Raw genomic sequence first — 18,846 nt, 5'->3', positions numbered from 1 at the left:
TTGTTAGGGGGAAAGGATGTCCTGAGATAATCTCATACAGGCTTTGTGGACTCCACCCCACTCCAGACTAAAGCCATCAGGACATTGGGAAAGACAAATCCCATCACCACCAAGGGGAGGGTGGCTGGGACCTGAGGGTGGAGTTGGGCAGCCAGGTTGGATATAAAAACCAAACACGTGGGCCTTGCTCTCTCTCTGGCTCGCGATCGCTCGCCTCCTGGCTTCACCGCTCCTGGCTGGCGGCCAGCTCTCAGAGCGCCATTTTGGGATTCCTGATCGGCGGATCGGGTAGGACTCATTTAAAACTTTGTCTCCCACTTTTCTCCCAGAGCTGTACATTTCCTCATTTCCCTTTCCCTTGTAAATAAACCTTTTATTAACCTTTCACGTGTGCCTGCAGTAGAGCATTGATAAGTCCTTTTAAGCGCGCGGGTGAGGACCCACAGTCAGGCACCCCGTTTTGTATCGGGGTTGCTCTACAACAGTTTGGCGCCCAGCGTGGTTTCCAAGTTACACCCGCGGTTGACCAGCCCAAAGTAACATTCCTTGCGTTGGTCACCATAAGCGCACTAGTTCTGCAGGACTAGCAGTATAATATTTGTCTCTAGTCCTGAAAAGTCTGTTTTTTTCCCTGTGCGTACAGCCCTTGTGGGTGTGTTTTGACTCAAATATGGCCTCAACCATGAGCCTATACAGTTTCATCCCTAGCCTGAGTTCTTTCAGTTTCCTTCCGGCCTTGAATTTGAGCAGCCTTCTTCCATTAAATATCACCACCAGTTTCATTAATATAAATAATTTGATGAAGCCTGGTGTATGGCATGTGATTTTACTATTGTATACATACATGGGTGGTTTACAAGCCATCCCTTTACAGACTGTGCTTCTGGGTGGTTTTTTGGTAATATGTGTAAGCGCAGTTTGCTACATTCTTGTTTCTGTGAGAGGTAGAAGTTCTACTTCACATACTGAGAATGTGCAACAACAAATTCAGGCTTTTAACGTGGCCATACAACAACTAAATCAGGTTTTTGATTTAACTATTAAGAGTATAAGGGATGAAAATCGTAACGTTTTTGAGTCAGCTTATCAAAGCATGCTGTATCAAGTGCAACAACAAAATCGGACTTTTGAGTCAGCTTTTAAAGGTATGCAGGACCAGATGCAGGCCGCCCTCCATAAATTAGATATGGCGGAGGCGAAGGCTAGGCTAATGGTGCAGAGAAAGGATAGACCTTCCCCTTTCCATGAGGACAGCCAGCGAGCAGAGTTAGAAGAGGAGGAGCATCATATTTTAAATACTTTAAATACACGAGGACAAAATCCTCTTCCACGTGACAAAGCCCCTCCCGTGCAGACCCCTGAGGCTGCACAGCCTCCACTGCCCTCTGGGGAGGACACTAAAATGGCGTCTCCTCCCCACACTAGACTCGGCACCCATTTTGGCAGGAAGGATCAACCTGAGGCAGGGCAGTTTCCCCTTCGCCAGATGCCAATGGGTGGCTTAAATGAACATGGGAGACCTGCTGGGTACTTTTGGTCGCACCATCCGTTCAGTACTGCGGACCTCCTAAATTGGAGGAGCTCTGTTCCTCGTACCGGCAGGCTCCTCAGAGGATGGCGAACTTGTTTGCCTCTATCTTTGTCTCCCACCGCCCTAACTGGGCAGATATACAGTCCATGCTGCATACTTTATTAACGCTGGATGAGCAGAGGATGGTATTCAGGAAAGCCAGGGAGGAGGCTGACCGTCTCCACCAACAGGATAGGCAGTCCCCAGAGCCGGAGGTTGTTGTCCCAGAGAGAGATCCTGGATGGGACCCTAACAATGGAGGAACGGCGATGTTGGATCTCTATAAAAAATGCTTATTGGTAGGACTGAAGCAGGGGATCCCCAAACAAAAAAACTTTAACAAAATATTGGAACTCGAGCAAGGAGCTAATGAGGATCCGTCAGAGTTCCTTGAGAGGATTATTCAAACTTACACTAACCACACGGACATAAACCCAGATGCCCCAGAAAATGCTCGTCTGATCACTACGGCTTTCATTACCCATAGTGCCCCAGACATAAAGAAAAAGTTAGCTAAGGTGGACGGCGTCACTGAGATGAGTCCGTCCCAGGTAGTGGACCTGGCATTCAGGGTTTATAATAATAGAGAGCACAGGAGACCGAAACCTGCGACTGTTTTTTTACAAAGAGAACACAGAACAGGGTTTCAGGGAAACAATAATGGACAGAGACGTGAACCCCTAGGAAGAAATCAGTGTGCTTTCTGTAGGGAAGAGGGACATTGGAAGTACAGTTGTCCCAGGTTACAGGGAAGCGGCAGACGCAATAATTATAGAAGGCAGGATAGAAGACAGAGAACCCCAAGACATGATGATTCACGTAGGGGTTACAGGAGGGAATATAGAAGGAGCACACAGAACCAGGAACCAAGGAGAGAGGAAAGAAGACAAATGTTAGCACAGAGTGGAGGCTCAGATGATGACAGGGAATACAGACAGAGAAGGAATCGAGAGCCCAGTACAGAGGACAGGAGACAAATGACAGCACAGGGTAGAGCCTCAGGTGAAGATAGGAGGGAATACAGACAGAGTAGAAGGAATCTAGAACCAAGTGCAGAGGAGAGGAGACAGATGATAGTTCATGGAGAAAGTTCAGATGCAGAATAGGGGTGCCCGGGGGCTCCACTAGATCTAGAGAAGCCCATTAGAATAACCCCCTCAGAGCCCCGGGTAACCCTCGCTGTGGGGGATCGTCTGATTGATTTCTTGGTGGACACTGGAGCAACATACTCAGTTTTGAATTCGAAATTAACTAAAATGAGCAAAAAGACTGCAGCAGTCATTGGGGTTACAGGGAAGTCACAACAGACACCCTTCCTGCAACCTTTGGAGTGCCGGCTAGGCACCACACAGCTCCAGCACAGCTTCCTATACATGGAAGAGTGTCCAATCCCTCTCCTTGGTCGTGACCTTTTAAGTAAGCTCAACGCACGAATTATATTCTCACCAAAACATCAGAGGCTTCACCTACAGGTGCCTCCAGAGCATGCTCTGCGGTTCCAGATGTTACTTACTCAAGATGTTCCACCGAAAGGTGAAATTTTACCTCCAGAAATTGTTGAAAGAGTAAGTAAATGGGTATGGGCTGATGGAACCCCAGGACGTGCGAAAAATGCGGAGCCTGTAAAAATAGAAGTGATAGAGGGGAGCAGAACCCCGAGGAGGAAGCAATACCCCTTAAAGAGGAGGCCTTGAGGGGAATTGAGCCAGTATTGAAAAGGTTCCTTCAATCTGGACTCATTCGGCCCTGTCGCTCACCGTATAACACTCCGATTCTGCCAGTGAAGAAACCCCATACAGGCGAGTACCGTTTTGTCCAAGATTTAAGGGCCATTAATGACATTGTTCGGGATTTACATCCCACTGTGCCTAATCCCTACACCTTATTAACTGCCATACCTGGTGACTTTGGGTGGTTTTCGGTATTAGACCTGAAGGATGCCTTTTTCTGTATCCCAATAGATGTCCAGGATCAACCGCTTTTTGCCTTCGAGTGGCAAGACCCTAAGTCCAAGAGCACTCTCCAGTATTGCTGGACTGTGCTTCCACAGGGGTTTAAGAACTCCCCAACTATTTTTGGGGAAATACTGGCCAGGGATCTCAGGAAGGTTCAATTAAACCAGGGCGTCTTGTTGCAATACGTAGATGATTTATTGATTGCAAGTCCAGACTACAAATCTTGTCTGGAAAATACCATAGTGGTACTGAACCACCTGGCAGAATGTGGCTATAAGGTGTCACCCCAAAAGGCACAGATCTGTAAACAAACGGTGACGTATTTGGGGTTTGAAATTAGGAAAGGCAGACGGAGCTTGATGACAGAAAGGAAACAAGTAATTTCAGCCCTTAAAGTCCCCAGCAACCGGCGACAGTTGCGTGGATTTTTGGGTATGGCTGGGTTTTGCAGGATTTGGATTCCTAACTTTGGATTAATAGCAAAACCCTTGTACGATGCTCTCAAAGGCCTGGACTCTGAACCTTTGTCTTGGACCTCAGAATGTCAAAAGGCCTTTGAAGAAATAAAAGTAAAGTTGATTTCAGCACCAGCATTAGGGCTTCCAGATCTTAGGAAGCCATTCAAACTTTATGTACATGAGAGACAGGGTGTTGGCCTTGGAGTACTAATCCAATTGTTGGGACCAGAAATGCAGCCCGTTGCATATCTGTCCAAACAATTGGACCACACCACTAAGGGATGGCCTCCATGTTTGCGTGCTGTGGCTGCCACTTGTGACCTCCTACATGAGGCAGAGAAGTTTACATTGGGTCAGCCCATCACTGTGTGTGTGCCACATCAGGTCTTGACATTGCTGGAGCAGAAGGGTGGACTTTGGTTGACTGCCGGGCGAATGGGAAAATATCAAGCAGCTCTGTTAGACAATCCTAATGTGAAGCTGCAGGTTTCTAACTCCCTGAATCCCGCCACACTGCTTCCAAGCAATGCAGATGGACCTGAGGATGACACTTTAATCCACAATTGTTTAGAAACCATAGACACAGTGTATGCTAGCCGACCAGATCTAACTGACCAGCCTCTGCCAGACCCAGAGTGGGAGCTATTTACAGATGGCAGCAGCTTCATGGACCAAGGCCGTCGATGTGCTGGATATGCAGTGGTGACGCTCCAGAACACCGTGGAGGCCAAGGCTCTTCCGGCAGGTACATCAGCGCAAAAAGCTGAATTAATAGCCCTGACCCGTGCATTGGAACTCTCGAAAGGTAAAAGAGTCAATATATTTACCGACTCCAAGTACTCTTTTATGATTCTCCACATGCATGGGGCCATTTGGAAGGAGCGGGGACTTCTTACTGCCAGTAACAAGGACGTCAAACATCCATTAGAAATCCTGGCCCTGTTAAAGGCAGTAGCTTTACCATCAGCTGTTGCCGTGATGCATTGTCCTGGCCACCAAAAGGGTGGGTCTGACATGGCAAAGGGCAACAGGGCAGCCGATCGGGTGGCTAAGGTCGCTGCCCGTTCTGCCCATTCTGCCCTCCAGGGTGCACTCATCCCTCTTGTGGACCTGACTCAGTATGCTCCTGAATACACCGAGCGGGATGAGGAGAGAGCTCGTGCATGGGGATTTACTGAGTTTGATCCCAGCTCTACTTGGAGAGTAAACTCTCATGGGATGATACTCCTCCCGGAGGCCCTGGTATATCCGGTGCTAAAACATCTTCACGAGGGATCTCACTATGGGAGAGATGCCTTATTAGAAACAGTGCGCCCATATTTGAAGGGCCCGTATTTACACAAAATAGCACAACGGATCACCAGAGGTTGTGAATTATGTGCCAGGAATAACCCCAAGACTGACTCCCACCCTAAAGCCATTGGGGTTCAATATCGGGGCAAGTGTCCTTTTGAGGACTGGCAGGTGGACTTCACACAAATGCCTAGAACAACAGGCAATTTCAAATATCTCTTGGTTTTTGTCGACACGTTTTCGGGATGGGTGGAAGCATTTCCCACAAAGACGGAAAAAGCTTCCGAGGTTGCCAAACAGCTACTGAAAGAGATAATCCCTCGCTTTGGGTTGCCGGACTCTATCCAGAGTGATAATGGGCCAGCATTTGTCTCTGACGTCACCCATGCAGTGAGCAGTGCGTTACAGATAAACTGGAAATTGCATGCTGCATGGAGACCGCAGTCTTCCGGGCAAACAGAAAAGATGAACCACACCTTGAAGAAAACCTTGGCAAAACTGTGCCAAGAAACACAACTTCGTTGGGACCAGGTACTATCCCTTGCCCTCCTCCGCATAAGAGTGGCACCTAGAAGTGGGCTACAATTAAGCCCCTTTGAGATTGTGTTTGGAAGACCTTTTCAGGCCTCAGTTCTGAAAGCCAGTCCGGAAATAACACAAGATTGCCGGATCACGCAATATGTGAAACACATCCAGGAGGTTCTGGCAGTGATTCATAACTTTGCAACCTCAAGGATCTCTATGCCTCCTGATCAACCATTGCATCCCTTCAAACCTGGAGATCAGGTCTTACTGAAGACTTGGCAGAGCGGGGATGCTCAAAACCAGCTGTCAGAAAAATGGACTGGTCCCTATGATGTCTTGTTGAGCACACATACTTCTCTGAAACTTGCAGGCATAAAACCCTGGGTACATCATTCCAGAGTTAAGAAAGCCCCAGGAGGAACTGACCCAGAGACGAAGTCCCATTGGTCTTGTGAACCCATTGAGGACTTGAGATATTTGTTTAAGAAACAGACAAAAACTTGAATGTTACTGACTTCTTTTCCAGTTATTGTTGCAGGATACCCAAGGACTCATTTTTTTTTCCTGAAGAAACCCTGAGAAAACTAACATGCTCTAACCAATCTTCTTCTTTTCAAAGTTTAGGAGACGTGAAATAACATCTAGGATCATGCATATGGTGCCACTATTTTTTTTTACACAGAAAGGTTTTCAATCTTGATTTTGATTTGTTATTTTTTTTAACTTTCTGCTTTTTTTTTACCTTTGAGATTTTTTTCTCTGCTTTCTTTTTGTTACTTTGGCCAATGAGTGAAACTGCAGTTGCATGAGATATCCCACGCGTGATAAATGGTAACTAATGAGCTCTTTGTGTCTATATGTTGTATGTCTGTATGTCCTTTCCTTGTGTCCTTGTCTTGACCTCAAGTGATTGACAAATTGGTATACATGGTGCCCATAGACGTTGAAAAAAAAAAAAAAAAAGAGTCTCCAGTTATGAGAAAAACTAAAGGTTATGGTTTGATTGTCAACATTGTGCTACTGAACTAAGCCGGTGCCTTCATAGAGATTGAACATTGTTGTTTCTGTTATTTTTCTGATATTTATGGCAAAGCTTCCCAGAAATCTAAATTCAAGTACAAATTTGGTAGCCTGTCATTTGGCTGATGCAAGGAAATTTTGTGGAACCTCAGTAGAGCTCCTGAGACACTCCACAAAGTTTCTCCCTTTCCTCCTGGGAAAGGCATTAGATGAATTTGTTCTATTTGGATTTTACCTAATGAAGTAAAACTGGAAGGGAAGCATTGTCACTTGGGAAAATGGTAAAACTTTGGTATGTACAAAATGTTAACAGTAGTATCTGGTATGTATGTAAATTGTCAATGGTGATTGTCACCTTTAATATTATAATTCAATTGTTTCACATCTACAGAAATTGTTTCTGAAAATATAGGGAGAAAAGGTCTCAACAGATTCCTATTGATGGAACTGTTGAGAGTAAAACTTTTCTACTAAGGACTGAATAGACTTGGAAATACACCTCATATTTACTAAGTTTTCCTTGACATAATAATACTGATGATTTTTTTGCATTTTGCTCTAAATCCACAAAGTTTTCTTGTTTTGGTGACCAGGATCTGCAGCAAGGTTGTAATTTTTTTTCCAACAAAGCTAACTTGTGTTTGCATTTTCTCTCCCCTTGATACCAACACGGCATAAAAATAGTGGTAGTAATCTTTTACTACTTATCTCAGAGTGTTTTTGCATAACTTCCATAGGGATTTTGTTTAAACTGAAAAAAATTGGACATAAGTTTCATTGTGTGGCTTTGTGTGGAGCTCTTCCAGAAAGTTGAAACAGAGCTGAACCAAGAAGAGGAGAACCTGTTTGCCTTGTTTGTAGGGTTCCAGAGACCTCCAAAGAAGGTGAGGAAGCTTGCCTCCATTGGCAGGACTGGACAACCCGGCCAACGAAAAGTCCCTGGTACCCTCGAGAAGAGGAAAGCCCAGGTGGAGTCTGATGAGACCAACTTCTTTCAGAAGCCTACACGGACCGGATGTCAACAGTTCGCTCTGAATCCTATATGGAGTATTCCAACGGAGCCAGCTAAAAATTGCTGCTTAGTTATTCTGCCCTGTGATTTTATGCAAAAAATAGGCAATATGGTTTAAAAGTAGATTTGGTTTGCAAACTTTTGCTATGCTGTTTAAAAAATTTGGGATCAAGGTTGAGAGAATTTGTCTTTACATAAGTTGAACCATTTTAAGATTTTTTTTTCCTGTGATTTTGACATATCTGCTGTCTTGTTCTGGCTAATGCCTCCAGATGTTTTCTTTTGGCTGGGACTGATGAACTGTTTTTCCAGGAATGGAGGACTTTTGCTTTCCACAATGGACACTACCTGGAGGGATTCGTTTTCTTTCAGACTGGAACCCTGGAAAATTTTCATCTGAGACTGTATCCCAGAATCCATATGTTTGATCTTCATCACCATGGAAATGGTGGCAAAAAGTGAAAGGGGGGAATTGTTAGGGGGAAAGGATGTCCTGAGATAATCTCATACAGGCTTTGTGGACTCCACCCCCACTCCAGACTAAAGCCATCAGGACATTGGGAAAGACAAATCCCATCACCACCAAGGGGAGGGTGGCTGGGACCTGAGGGTGGAGTTGGGCAGCCAGGTTGGATATAAAAACCAAACACGTGGGCCTTGCTCTCTCTCTGGCTCGCGATCGCTCGCCTCCTGGCTTCACCGCTCCTGGCTGGCGGCCAGCTCTCAGAGCGCCATTTTGGGATTCCTGATCGGCGGATCGGGTACGACTCATTTAAAACTTTGTCTCCCACTTTTCTCCCAGAGCTGTACATTTCCTCATTTCCCTTTCCCTTGTAAATAAACCTTTTATTAACCTTTCACGTGTGCCTGCAGTAGAGCATTGATAAGTCCTTTTAAGCGCGCGGGTGAGGACCCACAGTCAGGCACCCCGTTTTGTATCGGGGTTGCTCTACAACACACTGAGTAACCAGTGCATAGAAAACAAATTCCCACTTTGCATAAACTAAACCCATTACAAAATGTAAGATTGCAACAACCTCATGAGAAGAAAAATTAAAGCAAAACTAAACAAAGTAAAGCAGTTACCCCACAAAGGAGCAAGAATCAAACTGCTTCTAGCAGTAATGAAAACAGGAAGACCCTGGATTAAAACCCCTAACATTTTGCTGGAAATTATGTTCAACCTCCAATTCTGTACTCAGTTATTTTCACCGCGGTCTTTTAGAAAGCAAAGTTTGAAGCAACGACTAAAGTGTTGAGAATTTACATGATACATACAAGCCCAGGGTGTTTGGGGTGAGAGCCAGGAATGTGAAGATAGGAAATGTCAAGCATCACTGCATCGGCCACTAATTCACAATGAACCCCTAAATCAGCAGACGTGTGTGCTAACTAAGTGCATGTGCCTTCTCTGGAAAAGCTTCAAAAGCAACTGCACCTCCAAATGGTCCAAGAAGGAGACAAAGGAGTGTGAAATGATCTTCATAGTGTATTCCTCTTACCTGCTTTCCATTGGTCAAGATTCACTCTGGGAATATATCCCCTGTGATATTGTGATAATAAATAACACACGCGCGTGTGCACACACACACACACACACGTGTGTGTGTGCCCGTTGGTCTTCATTCCAAGTTCCTGGCCAGCTGACCTAAATCCTTTGTCATTCTCTAAGCAATAAAAAAATGATGAAAATATTTAGTTTTAAACCTCAGTGCCTGACACAGGGCTCCTAAATGTTTTGGAATTTCCTGAGTGATAGGAGTGTCTTTTGCTCTAATGAGGCCAGGCTTGGTGGGCTCCTGCATTGCTGGAGGATGGGAGGACAGGGGCTGGGCACCTGTGAGACCAATTCACGCTTAGCAGCTTGGGGCATCCAGTCCCACACTTCCATCCTCCAAAGAGGGGAGAGGAGCTGATAGTGGGTTAATAATTTTCATAGTATTAAGAACACTAAACCTCCCATAACTCTCAAGGTCACTTGAGACTGTAGTTTGGAAAAATGAGGAAGTAATCTAAAACAAATGAGGAAATGAGATGAAGTAAACAATGGCTCTGACCCAAGAGAGCAGAGGAAGGGTCAAGATAAGTGAAGGAGATGCTGAAATTCACTGGCGTGAAGGGAAAGAGCTCACCCCATAAGGTAATCTTGAAAGATAATTCTGCCTTCAAACCTAGAATTTTAATTGGTAACAATATATGAGAGTAAAATTAGATTGTGATGTTAAATAAACAGTTTAAAATTGGGTGGGAATAATGTGCATCTATTTTAGTAATTCCACTTATTTGGACAAAAATATTTAAAGCTTAACTTAAATGCAGTGCAGAATGGTTTCCAGATCTAGGGCCGCTCTAAGTCTTGGCATGCTTGTGATGCTCGGGAGGTAGGAGTTAATGATCATGGAAGGAGGTGTTGTTGCTTGAAGCCCGAGATGCTTTGTAAGAGAGCTGAGATAGTTGCTCAGCTCGAAGCAGAATCCTAGGTGGAAAAGAAGCACTCGGAATGGAGACAGTTGAGTTCCTCTTACAGACAGCTCCAGCTGCTGAACAGGGTGTGCCTGAGAAGAGCTTTTGTCTCCTGCGGCAGGATGCGAGTTCAGATGTCTATCTCTAGTGGAGTTCCGAGAAACAGGGAACTAACAAGAAAACATAGAGGACCATTGTGATTTGAGGCCATATATGAGAACTGTCTCTACCACGTGGGGAAAGAAGACCATTTCCCAACCCAGTGAGTGTCAGATAAGGTAGAAAAGTCCACCAAAAGCAGTCAGGCTGTGAGGCAGCCCCAACCACAGCAGAAGCAAAGTCATCCCCCTTAATAGTGTGCAATACGGTTCACCCCACTCGCCTTTCAAAATTCTCTTCACTTGACTTCCAGGAACCCTCATTCTTGTAGGTTTTTTTTTTTAAGATTTATTTATTTATGCATGCAAGAGCTGGGGTACAGGCCAGAGGTGCGGGGGTTGAGGGGATTCACCAGAGACAGAGTGGGGAACAGAACAGGCAGATTGACCAAAGTACACTGCTGAGGGGAGCAGCGGGCAAGACAGGAGAGGTCTGCTGTGCCATGTGGGTAGCTCCCTGGCCAGGGATCGAACTTGTGCTCCAGAGGCTGCGGATTGCTTCATGGTGTTGTGCTTAATGCCTTGCACCACCAGGGAGGCCCTCTTCTAGGTTGTTTTCATACTTGACTGCCAATCCCAATCTTTCTCATTCCAGTAAGTGGAAACCCCTTGTGTTTAGACCAAAATCTTTGTCTCCACCTGACTCTTTGCTCTTATACCACATTCAACTTATAGTCAAATCCTATCAACCCAATCTTCACAATGTCTCCAGGATCCGATCACTTCTCATCACCTCCAATGCTACAATCCTAGCCTGAGCCGCCAACATCTCTCACTTGCGCGACTGCAGTGGCCTCCTAACAGGGCTCTTTGCTTCTGCCCTTGGCCACCTACTGTCGTCTGTCAGCACAGCAGCCCCCATGGTCATCCCGGTCATCTACACAAAACCATCAGTGCGCTATCACCTCACATGGTCCTGTGGGGGCCAGTCGCCTATTTGGTCGTATTTCGCATCACTTTTTCTCACTCAACTCTAGTCACACTGGCCGCCCTGCTGTCCCCCAAAATACCAAGGTTGGTTTCATTTCAGGTTCTTTGTAGTTGTGGTTCCCTCTGCCTGGAATGCATCTTTCCCACCGGTCTATATGACACATCCCCTCACGTCTTTCAGATCTCAGTTGAAATATCGCCTTGATCAGAGAGGTTCTGCTCAGACAATCCCATCTAAAATATCCACCCTGCCTTTCCCCTTTCCTTGAATCACCTCTGTTGCTCTCCCCCGCATTACTTCTGTAGTATTACATCTCTAGAGTACTTAGTGTCTGAACATATTTGTTTATTGTCTGCCTCTCCACTAGAATATAAAGTTCCATGAGGGAGGAATTTTGTTTGTTTGTTTCCTCAGAGCCTGGAACAGTGTTTGGTGTCCCGAGAACACCAGGCCAATGTTTACGCAAGGATTACTGGCTTCACCCTCTGTTGCAGGTGGGAAGTGACGAAGGAAGGACAGCAGGTGGGAGGAAATGTGAGAGGAGGCCCTGGAGGGCCACTGAGGAATAACAGTGTGGTGGGTTCCATGTTGAACATATTTTAACCATTAAAAAAATGTGTATATTTATAGGAGAAGCTGGAGATCCATGACCAAGTGATCAGAGGTAGCTGAGAGCCATCGTTTTGAATTTCAGGGAGAGCACGAACTTTGAAGCTCACACTTGAGTAGACAATCAGTGGCCTCCTTCTGTCCCCTGGTGGCAGCACAGCTCAATTGCACAGGAAGATGCAGAACTTGGAGAAAACAAAACAAAAATTTCAAGGTAAAATTTTTTAAACACTGTACTGATCCAAAGTGTGCGTGCATGTGTTGAGTTTGCTGGGGATAAAGCTCTCCTGGTGTTTATCCTCTGAAATCTCACCAAGCTTCTTACTCATGTGAGTTTAGCATCAAAGGAGACAAGCTGAATGGAAACTGTTACCCTGACAGGAGGTTTGGATGTGAGATACTCTGCGCCGCCCAATGCCGGCAGAGACAGCCTCCTCTTGGAACCATCTGCCAAATGTGTCTGCAAAAAGGATTCTCTTGTGGCTGAGAAGTTGGCACAGGTCACCTCATGGGCCTCACGGTGGTGGGTTTGTACCCTGTATGATGAGCCCTTCACTCCACCACCTCTAGTTTCCATATCCCTGCACCCCTAACTTTTCTACTTTGGACTTTCACTTCAGAGGAATCTCCACCCCCCGCCCCCCCACTCCCCCCACCCCCCACCCCCCTCCACCCCCCCTTAGGTTATCCACTCTGTGTTTTTTTTTAGAAGACTTATTTCTTTATGCATACAAGAGGTGGGGTGCAGGCCAGAAGTGTGAGGGGTTGAGAGGATTCACCAGAGACACAGTGGGGAACAGAACAGGCAGATTAACTGAAATATACTACTGAGGGGAGCAGCATGTGAGACAGGAGAGGTCTGCTGAGTCATGTGGGTTGGCTCCCTGGCTGGGGACTGAACTCATGTTGCAGAGGCTGCTGATAGTGTCATAGTGCTGAGACTGAACCCCTTGTGCCACCAGGGAGGCCCCACTCTGTGTTTCTTACTTCTCCCTGAAAACATGTTATTTCGGGCTGAGTATGTGTGACTGGAGACTTTGTCTCAAAAATGTGTCCAGACCACAGTTGACTCCCTAAGCTAATGATTCTCTGGAACCCTGATGCATAGGAATCATCAGGGGAAAATGTCAAAGAAGGAAAATTCCAATTCCTTCTCAGCTCACTCTCCAACTCTGATTTAGGACAGCAAGGATAGAGCCTGGGCGTTTGCATTTTAGCTACACTTCGGGCATCCTAATGCAGGTGGTCATGTAGGCCACATCGGGAACCACTGACTAGAACAGCAGCGGGAAAGAAGAGGGTTCCCCTGGCACTGCCTAAACCCTTAAAAGCAAAGAGTCAAGAAATTTGCAAATGACATGTGAACAATTTGACTTTCTCATAATATATGTCCTGCGCGCTGACTCAGACAGTAATAGGACCCGAAGTCGCCAAGGCCCTGGCCTGAAACGCTGATCACTCTATTCTGTCTTTCCGGCTTCAAGGTCATGGCCAGTTTGCTTCAAACTTCGTCCCCATTTGGGGATGCTTGAAGTATTTTCTGTTTATACCATTTTAATTTTGTAAAGCCCTTTAACATATATTATGAGGGGAAGAGAGAGAAAAATATCAGAGACAGATGCAAAGGTTAATTTACCATCAAAACTCTTAGATGGATAGACTCTTGGTTTGGATTTTTTACTTCATGTTGGTAAAGTTAGAGATAACCTAATCTGTCTCCTTCATCTTGTACATGAATAAAGTGCAGATTAAAAGGTGAAATGGTTACCTCAAAATCACAGAGCCAACCGAAGATAGAGCCAGGGTGGAGACGTAGCCTTCCCAATCAAGTACCACTGTTGGCGACAGGGAGTTGGGGCTACAGGCGAAGGTGAAGGTGGCCCCAGCGGATAGTGCTCCCTGAGATTTTATTTCATTTATTTAAAATTTTTCGTTTATGAAACTCTTAGGAGTGATCTTTCGTTTGTTTTCATATCTATTGATTTACCACTGGTTTATAAAACTATGTAAGTTCAAGATTAGAGCATCACACCTCAATAAATGTACATACCTATGATTTTACATACTCCAACAAATAGTATTCAGCTCGACGTATGAGAAACCAAACCCTAGGACATTATTATTTTTGCTCTGCCTTGTTCCCTAGGCTCACTAGTCTAGAGTTCCAGAGATTTCAAACTCTGTTACATCTCTCACATTACACATTTCCCTCCTGCTTGTATAACAATTGCTGTGGTTCAGTGCCGGGGACCAGCCTCCAGCAAAACGTCGTGTCAGGGGTTCCTGAAAGGATGAGACGGCCTAGGCGAAAACGAAAGAACTGAAAACTTAAGGGCTGAGGGGAAGGGGATGAGGTAGAATGAGGAGACACTGACACTTGGTGAGGTGCTAGTATCTTCTGCCGAGAGACTCAGCAGGTCTTTATTTATTCATTATTAGTAATAATAATAAGAAAATACATTATCATGTGTAAAGTATAAACAATTAGTATATTATGTTTCCCATAGACTACTGGCCCCTGCAGGTCTCAGCTAGACGGCAGCTTTCAAGGTTAACAGATAATAAACCAAACCTAACATTAAAGCTACTTATTTTTTCATTCAGACAATTATTTAAAACAGTGAATAACTGCCAGTGCATCCCTATCAGCTAAAGCCTAAGCATCAAAGGACTATTCTATTCACATGACCTTCAGCCGGAGACCAGCTGCAGTTCAGCTATCAGAACTTTTTCTACCTAGAAATTCCTTAACTCAAATAGCTTCATATTAAAAACTTTCCCAAGAAACTTCAAGAGAAAACAAAATAGAAGGACCTGCTATGATTATTGTATTGTAATGCTTGTCAGGCATATTCAATAAGTTGTCTTCCATTGTCAAGTAGGCCAAATTGTTTAATAATTAGTTTCTAATTTTCCATGCCGTTTATTTGCAATATACTGATGCATATAATATAGTGCCTAATGTACTTTTTTGGGAAATTTTTTTCTTATTTATGACCAAGAACAAAAAGTGAAGGAATGTTACATCTTCAACCTCACGGTGTGAGGCACAAGGAATCTTCAGCCCCACGGTGTGAGGCCCTTTGGCTTCGGCCCCACGGTGTGAGGCCCTTTGGGCTTCGCTGCTTGCCAGTGTCTTATCTGGCTGGGGCATCAAGGCCTCCTGCAGCAGTTCAGGACAGTCATCTTGAAGAAACCCCTTTGTGTTGTATGCAGTGTGCACACAGTGCACGCTCTCTCTCTCTCTCTCTCTCTCTCTCTCTCTCACACACACACACACACACACACTTATGTATAAAGAACTGGGAGAGTATGTCATCCCAAGCATGACAAAAAGAACCAGTGAGCTTGGTTGCTGGGCTTTTCTAGGGAGTATGCTATGATTCACAATGAATTCCATTTTAGAATGAATACTTTTAAGGACTGGCACAGGATCACTTTAGCTATGTGTGCATCTGTTATACTGTATATTGCATCGATACAGTATATATTATAAATAAGATATATTATAAATAATTACTTATATAGATTTTATTGTATGTATGTATATGGTACATGGGAGGGAAGCTTGTTATTTTTAAGTCTTCATTGTCCTCTCGCTTCTTTAAAGAAATTATTTTCAAATTACAGAAGAAATACAATATGTGAAGATTTAAAGGGTAAACATCTTATACCCTGATAACTGTAATTCTAAATATTTTAGAGAAACATATGCACATGGATGCAAAGAGGTTTATGCAAAGACATTCATAGCAGCATTGTTTGTAAGAGTGGAATATTAGAAATTACCTTAATGTCCATCAATAAGAAAAGGAATAAACCATGGTCTAGCCATTCCATGAGAAGCAATATAGTAGCAAAATAAAAGATCGCCCTGAGCATGTTGACATGGAAAAGTCCCCAAGGCATACTGTTGCCTAAAAAGTGTGATCCATAGAATAACATAATTTTCTAATAGTACATGCATTTGCATAAAAAATGTGAGCGGAAGCCTAGAATCAAATACATCAAAATGACAGCAGTTATTAGCTCACATTACCTTTGGCAGTGGGTGGTGAGGTGGGAGACAAGATGGAGGGTTAGAGGCTTGTTAGACTTTTGTTACATGATAACGTTTTACATAAAAATTCTTTCCTGCATTGTGTGATTTAAATTAAGTTTTAAAAAATAACATACGATTGTCTAACTAACCAAATAATAAAGGAAAAAGTGATCCATTCCCCTTTCTTCTCCATAATTTGCTTATATCTTCCCCCTCGTTGGTGAACATTTTGGTTGTTTTCTTTTTTTTTGCTTTTGCAAACATTATTGTAAGCAAAACAAGATGTTTGATTGTTTTGATCCGTTTGCTTTTTTTTTTAAAATCCCGTTCTATTATTATTTCTGTTGTGTAGATTCTAAGCACTGTGGTCAGGGAGTAGAATACTTAAAATGTTGATAGATGCCACCAAATTGCCCTCCAAAAAAGAGCATACTAATACTTAATAGAACAGTAGCTTTGTGTTAACTCCCTATTTTACATTATCAAAATCTCAACAATAGCAGCTACTTTCAGATAAACTGACTCAGTCACAGTCAATAGCGGACTTAATTTCCTTCCCCATGCCTGTTGACCATTGGTAGGACAATTGCAGTATCTCACCACATTAGCCAATCAGTGAAGGAAACTAGAACAGGTGGTAGGGGAAGGTTGAGGCTGGTAGCAGCCTAGTTCTGCTGAGACCATGAAGCAGAGACAAACTAATGACTCATGGGCCATGTTGACCACAGACATGTTTTCTTCAGCCTGTACAATGGCAGGTTACAACCGTGTCTAAAAGAATCAGAATCTTTGCCAAGCGTTAAGGAAGCAGGCCTAAATCCACATTCACATTCCCTTTCATGTGGTTCTCCATGTGAACAATCAGCAAGTCATATAATATTCTTGATCTTTACTTTTTTTACTCATCACTGCCCCAGGTCAAAACAAACAGGGGTGATCACAAAACAAAAAGGGGGGATCACAATGGGATATAAATAATATGGGTGGTTTGGTGGTGCGTGTGTCATGGTGACACCACCTGAAAGGGGAGATGCTATGCTTCTAAAACAAAACATTGTTTATGAAACAATGTTACCCTCCAAAAATAAAATATTAAAAATATTTTGTAAGGACCACAGTATAAGCTGAATTGATGCTAAACATACTTAAGCAATTTAAAATAAATATACACCTTAATTTTTGCCTTCAAAAAAGAAACAAATTCCCTGACTAGTTAAACAGAGCTGCAAAGGAACTTCCTCTAAGGTCCTCACCATTCATGCATCTCAGAGTGGGGATGGTTGCCCATGTTTTGTGACTTATAGGAAAGACAGATACCATAGCAGTGTCAAATGCCCGGCGTCATTCCTGAGACCCTTGGAAACCATTTTAGAAAGAGACGCTCTTTCTGAAGCAATTAGGGGTCATTTCTCACTATGCCTGGATTGATATATCCTGCAGACCCCAGGAAGACATGGAGTGATGGAGTGACAGGAAGCGGGACCACAGTGAGAATTAGAGAGTTTGCAACTAGACAAGATGGACTAGAGTCTCCTGGACCGCTGAGGTTAATGCATATGGATGGCAGCCATCTAAATCTTGTAAGGGCTGAATGTTTGACACGCAAAGTTCAATTTTACTGAATTACTAGTCATTGACCGGATTGTAAGAGAGCAGGGAGTCTCACAGTTCCACCCTGACTCCTGAGTGGGAGGCTGGGGTGCAGCAGAACAGCGTCTCTTGTTTCTCCTGCTTCAACTTGCACCCTGGGGTCTCAGCTCAGGCCGTGTTGCTGGCAGGACACGTTGGCCAATTAATCTCTCTTCTCCCTCTTCCCACTCCCCTAGTAAATCAATCTTTTTTAAAAATAATAAGTAAATAAATAAATGACAGAACAGGCAGGCAGAGCTTGGGGCTTTTCCAGCTGGGTCTGCTTCCCGCATGTGTCTCCTGCTTGGACCCAGGCCTCAGCTGCCTGGAAACTCTGAGGTAGGACAAAGGGCATATAGGCTCATGCTGGCCAGGACATTTTCTTTTCTTTTTTTCTTTTTTTTTTTTTTTTGTAGAGGCATTTTTTTTTATTTGTTTGTTTGTTTATACAAGCACTGGGTACAGCCAGAAGCGTGGGAGGGTGAGAAAATTCACCAGGGCCAGAGCAGGGAGCAGAGCAGGCAGAAGGACCGAAGCACACTGCTGAGGGGAGCAGCGGGTGGCAGGAGAGGTCTGCGCGCCATGTGTGACCCTCCTCCTGTGGCCGGGGAGCAGCCGGGGATCGAACCTGCGACGCAGAGGCTGCAGGCAGCTTCGCAACCCAGCGCTCAACTGCTGCGCCACCGGGGAGGCCCAGGACATTTTCTTTTCTTATGCTCACTCCCCCAACTCTTATCTCCTCACTCCTTGTGTTTTAATAAACACCGTTTTCGCCTCTGCTTTTGGGTCATGTCCTGTATTCTGAAGCTTGCAGGTGAGGACCCACCAACTCAGTCATTTCCGGAACCCCGGGTTTGCCCTGGTTCAGTATAAACGTCTTTAGTCACAAATACAGCTCCACCTTCTGGATTATTAAACAAATTTCCTTTGGACAGATTCTAGCACATGGGTAAAATTTTCAATTGGTCTCTCAAACTTTGTTGTCTCCTATAAGAAAAACCTAGTTCCTTTGTCATAAAGTCAGATTTTTCTCCCATGTTTAAAAAACTGTTCTCAAGGATAGACGGGTTTTTTTTTCTTTTTTCACTCAATCTCTGAAAATATAATCTTCAGAATTGTAAGATTACTTTATAAATGTGATGAATGTAGGTGGTGAAAATGCCTTCTGTGACTCATAATTA

Source organism: Talpa occidentalis, unplaced genomic scaffold, assembly GCF_014898055.3.
Source record: "Talpa occidentalis isolate TD23 unplaced genomic scaffold, MPIMG_talOcc4v2.1 talOcc4.15, whole genome shotgun sequence".
NCBI lineage: Eukaryota > Metazoa > Chordata > Mammalia > Eulipotyphla > Talpidae > Talpa > Talpa occidentalis.
The sequence above is the reverse complement of the archived record's forward strand: the minus strand, read 5'-3'. Positions refer to the sequence as shown.